Consider the following 5878-nt stretch of genomic DNA (forward strand, 5'->3'; position numbering starts at 1 on the left):
GCATTGTTTTATATAGTCTGTCCCTTTTGTTGCTATTGTTTTAGGCAGTAGGGTGAATTACTCAATCTTGGCCAAATGTAGAAGTCCCTCTGCCTCTTTGTGATACTGGGGTTTAAGATGTCAGAGGTCAGGTTTTTCTCGTCAGTGAGAGTGAGGCCCTGAGAGAGGGGGCTGAAATGGAATAGAAAATAAAGTTCCTGGAGTGAAGGCAGAATAAGAAATGTAAGGCTAGGCTGGGCGTGTGGCTCACACCTGTAATCCTGGCAGTTTGGGAGGCCGAGGCAGGCGGATCACCTGAGATTGGGAGTTCGAGACCAGCCTGACCAACATGGAGAAACCCCGTCTCTACTAAAAATACAAAATTAGCCGGGCATGATGGCACATGCCTGTAATCCCAGCTACTCGGGAGGTTGAGGCAGGAGAGTCGCTTGAACCAAGGAGGAGGAGGTTGCGGTGAGCTGAGATCGCGCCATTGCACTCCAGACTGGGCAGCAAGAGTGAAACTCCGTCTCAAAAAAAAAAAAAAAAAAAAATGTAAGCCTAAATTGTTAAGTGAGTCATTCATGGGGATGCTCAACAGGCAAACTAAGTGGGAACAGAACTGGTATTACAGACAGAGAGATGAGGATGGCAAAGGGCCTGGAGGAATAAATTAGCAGTAGCATCAGAGAATTACAAAGTATTTCTTATAGCTGGAATATAAAGTACGTAAGAAGCTGCTATGGTTTGAATGCCTCCCTTCTAAAATTCAGTTTTTGGCTTTATGATAATATCAAGAGATGGGTCTTTTAAGAGGTCATTAGGGCCGGGCGCAGTGGCTCACGCTTGTAATCCCAGCACTTTGGGAGGCCGAGGCGGGCGGATCACAAGGTCAGGAGATCGAGACCCCGGTGAAACCCCGTCTCTACTAAAAATACAAAAAAATTAGCCGGGCATGTTGGCGGGCGCCTGTAGTCCCAGCTACTCGGAGAGGCTGAGGCAGGAGAATGGCGTGATCCCGGGAGGCGGAGCTTGTAGTGAGCCGAGATCGCGCCATTGCACTCCAGCCTGGGTGACAGAGCGAGACTCCGTCTCAAAAAAAAAAAGAGGTCATTAGGCCATGAGGGCCTCTCCCTCATGAACAGGATTAAGGCCCTCAGAAAGGAGAAAAGAGGCTTTTTAAAAATTCTTTTCCCTCCTCCTCCACCCCCTCCACTTTCCCCTCCTACTTGTTCCAAAAAAAAAAAATTGCCCATAAAAGTTTCTGGATGGGAAAAAAAGAGGCTTTCACAGAGCATTCAGTTTGCTTGCCCTGCCACCTCTGTCTCGTGAGCACAAAGAATTATTTTCCTTCAGAGGAGGCAGCCCTCACCAACAACCCAACATGCTGGCTCCTTGATCTTGGACTTCTCAGCCTTCAAAACTGTGAGAATACAAATTTCTATTCTTTAAAAATTACCCAATTTCAGGTATTCCGTCATAGCACCACAAAACAAAGACAGAAATCATGTTAGGAAATGAAATGGACAGGTGACTATATTTGAAGGATCCTGTCTGTTATACTAAGGAATTGGATTTTTTTTTTTGAGATGGAGTCTCACTCTGTTGCCCAGGCTGGAGTGCAGTGGTGTGATCTCGGCTCACTGCAAGCTCCGCCTCCTGGGTTCATGCCATTCTCCTGCCTCAGCCTCCCAGGAATTGGGTATTTTCTTAAAGGCAATTGAGAAAGTCAAGAAATTGACAAATTATACTACAAAGCTATGGTAACAAAAACTACATAGTACTGGCATTAAAAACAGACACATAGACCAATGGAACAGAATAGAGAACCCAGAAACAAATCCATACATCTACAGTGAACTTCATTTTCTCGTTTTTTTTTTTTTTTTTTTTTTTTTTTGAGACAGAGTCTCAGTCTTTCGCCAGGCTGGAGTGCAGTGGCGTGATCTTGGCTCACTGCAACCTCTGCCTCCCGGGTTCAAGCAATTCTCCTGCCTCAGCCTTCTGAGTAGCTGAGACTACAGGCACGCACCACCACACCCAGCTAATTTTTGTATTTTTAGTAGAGGCGGGGTTTCACCATGTTGGCCAGGATGGTCTCAAACTCCTGACCTTGTGATCTGCACCCCCTTGGCCTCCCAAAGTGCTGGGATTACAGGCCTGAGTCACCACGCCCGGCCAGTGAACTCATTTTCGACAAAGCTGCCAAGAACACATATTGGGAAAAGGACAGTCTCTTCAATAAATGGTGCTGGGAAAACTGGATATCCATATGCAGAAGAATGAAACTAGACCCCTATCTCTCACCACATACAAAAATCAAATCAAAATGGATTAAATACATAAATCTAAAACCTCAAACTATGAAACTACTAAAAGAAAACATTGGGGAAACTCTCCCAAACAGTGAACTGGGCAAAGATTTCTTGAGTAATACCCTACAAGCACAGGCAATTAAGGCAAAAATGAACAAGTGGGATCACATCAAGTTAAAAAGCGTCTGCGCAGCAAAGGAAACCATCAACACAGTGAAGAGACAACAATCCACAGAATGGAAGAAAATATTTGTAGACTATCTATCTGACAAGGGATTAATAACCAGAATATATAAGGAGCTCAAACAACTCTATAGGAAAAAAATCTAAAAACCTGATTTAAAAATGGGCAAAAGATCTGAATAGACATTTCTCAAAAGGAGACATACAAAGGGCCAACAGGTATACGAAAAGGTGCTCAACATCACAGATCACCAGAGAAATGCAAATCAAAACTACAATGAGGTATCATCTCACTTTAGTTAAAATGGCTTTTATCCACAAGACAAGCAATAGCAAATGCTGGTGAGGATGTGGAGAAAAGGGAAACCTCATACACTGTTGGTGGGAATGTAAATTAGTACAACCACTATGGAGAACAGTTTGGAGGTTCCTCAAAAACTAAATATAGGCCGGGTGCGGTGGCTTATGCCTGTAATCCCAGCACTTTGGGAGGCCGAGGCAGGAGGATCATTCGAGCCAGGAGTTCAGTACCAGCCTAGCAACATAGTGAGACCCAAACTTGTAGTCCTAGAGCTTGAGGTGGGAGGATCGCTTGAGCCTTGGAGGTCGAGGCTACAGTGAGCTGTGATTGTGCCATTGCACTCCAGCCTGGATGATAGGGTGAGACCCTGTCTCAAAAAAAAAAAAAAAAAAGAAAACTAAAAATATAACTATAATTCAGCAACCCCCCGCTAGGTGTATATACTCCCCCAAAAAGGGAATCAGTATGTTGAAAAGATATCTGCACTCCCATGTTTAGTGTGGCACTATTCATAATAGCCAAGATTTGGAAACAACCTAAATGTCCATCAACAGACAAATGGATAAAGAAAATGTGCTACATATACACAATAAAGTACTATTAGCCATAAAAAAGAAGGAGAGCCTGTCATCTGTAACAACAGGGATAGAACTGAAGGTCATTAAGTGAAATAAGCCAGGCACAGAAAGACAGACTTGGCATGTTCTCACTTACTTGTGGGAGCTAAAAATTAAAACAATTGAACTTATGGAGATAGATGGTAGAACAATGGTTACCAGAGGCTGGGAAGCGTCTGGGGGTGGGGGAGAGTGGGAATGGTTAATGGGTACAAAAATAAAGTGAGATAGGGCTGGGCGTTGTGGCTCATGCCTGTAGTCCCGGCACTTTGGGAGGCCGATGCAGGTGGATCACCTGAGGTCAGGAGTTCGAGACCAGCCTGGCCAACATGGTGAAATCTCATTTCTACTAAAAATACAAAAATTAGCTGGGCGTGGTGGCAGGTGCCTGTAATCCCTGCTACTTGCGAGGCTGAGGCAGGAGAATCACTTGAATCCGGGAGGCAGAGGTTGCAGTGAACCAAGATCGTGCCGTTGCACTCCAGCCTGGGTGACAGAGTGAGATCCTCTCTCAAAAATAAATAAATAAATAAATAAATTATTTTAAAAAGTGAGATAGAATGAATAAGCTCTAGTATTTGATAGCACAACAGGGTGGCTACAGTCAACAATAATTTATTGTACATTTAAAAATAGCTAAAAGACAATAATTGGATTGTTTGTAATACAAGGAAAGGATAAATGCTTGAGGCGACGGATACCCCATTTACCCTGATGTGATTATTATGCATTGCATGCCTGTATCACAACAACTCATGTACCCCATAAACATGTACACCTAATATGTACTCACAAAAATTAAAAATAACTTAAAAAAAAAAGAAATTGGGAGGCCAGGGAGTCAGATAGTCATCTGGATAAATTCTGGAGTCTCGCAGCTGATGACAGGACATGGGGTGGAGAGGAGAACTAAAAGCTAGATTCAAAAATACCTACTGCATAAGGAGGCTGGGATACTAGTTTTAAGGTTGTGCAAAAGATTATCAAGCCAAGTGTCCTCAGCCTCAAAAGAGCAGACATTTGTTGACCCAGGAGTAGCAGATTTGGCAATGGGGAGCTAGGAGAAAGCTTCTATCATGTCCTTCCCAACTCCTCTTTTTTTTTTTTTTTTTCAAATTCTGCTTCACAACGATAGGAAGAGCCAACAGTGAAGGATCAAAAAGCCACGTTGCTATGAACTCTTGGCTGCCACAAGCCTTTTTTGTTTGTTTGTTTTGTTTTTGAGACAGAGTCTCGCTCTGTCATCCAGGCTGGAGTGCAGTGGCGAGATCTCGGCTCACTGCAGCCTCTGCCTCCCGTGTTCAAGCGATTCTCCTGCCTCAGCCTGCCAAGTAGCTGGGACTACAGGCATGTGCCACCATTTTTGTATTTTTAGTAGAGATGGGGTTTCGCCATGTTGGCCAGGCTGGTCTCGAACTCCTGAACTCAAGTGATCTGCCTGCCTCGGCCTCCCAAAGGACTGGGATTATGGGCGTGAGCCACCAAGCTGGGTTATTTTTTATTTTTTATTTTTTTTTTAGATTAGTCAAGTGAAGCAGTGAGAGTGGAGAAGGAACAAAGAAATTTGTAGCTGGTTGTGATCAATTAGTTGTAAACACCACTGCACTCCGATCAGCCAGCCCATCTTTTTCATAGGCAGAATGCGACGGAAGAAGCCTGGAGCAGGCTGTGGGGAAGCAGGAGCCTCGGGAGAGAGCCCGATCCAGTTAAGGCAGGAGGTAGAAGGGAAAGTTCAGTGAAGAAAGCCAGGATGTGCGGGAGTTTGTTTCTCACGGAGCAGGGGTTCCAGTGGTTATAGTGGAAAGGGCTCCAAGAAAAGCGAACAGTGGGAAAAACAGGTTCAGGTGTGTGTGGAGGAAAGGGAAGCATCTGGGGCTCTGACATTAGTTCTGACCTCTTTTCCAATCTTGTGAAGGTGGCAGCACCTCCTGTATTGTCATTATTTCTTTAATGGCATTCTTTTTAAAGTGTTTAATTCAAACCTATATTTGTAATTTCTAAAATGTTGATCACAGACCATTTTGTTGTTACACGTGTCTGCCAATGAAAACAAAAGGCAAAGAGAATCACTCCCATGCCTATAAAAGGAATGGCTCCTTTTCTAACACCCCCCCCTTTTTTTTTGAGACAGAGTCTCGCTCTGTCGCCCAGACTGGAGTGCAGTGGCTCAATCTTGGCTCACTGCAAGCTCTGCCTCCCAGGTTCATGCCATTCTCCTGCCTCAGCCTCCCGAGTAGCTGGGACTACAGGCGCCCGCCACCACGCCCAGCTAATTGGTTTTTTTTGAATTTTTAGTAGAGACGGGGTATCACCGTATTAGCCAGGATGGTCTCGATCTCCTGACCCCGTGATCCGCCCGCCTCGGCCTCCCAAAGTGCTGGGATTACAGGCGTGAGCCACCGCGCCCGGCCTCTAGCAACATTCTTTTTTTTTTTCTTGAGACGGAGTCTCGCTCTGTCGCCCAGGCTGGAGTGCAGTGGCGC

This window comes from Hylobates moloch, unplaced genomic scaffold (assembly GCF_009828535.3).
Source record: "Hylobates moloch isolate HMO894 unplaced genomic scaffold, HMol_V3 SCAFFOLD_7, whole genome shotgun sequence".
NCBI lineage: Eukaryota > Metazoa > Chordata > Mammalia > Primates > Hylobatidae > Hylobates > Hylobates moloch.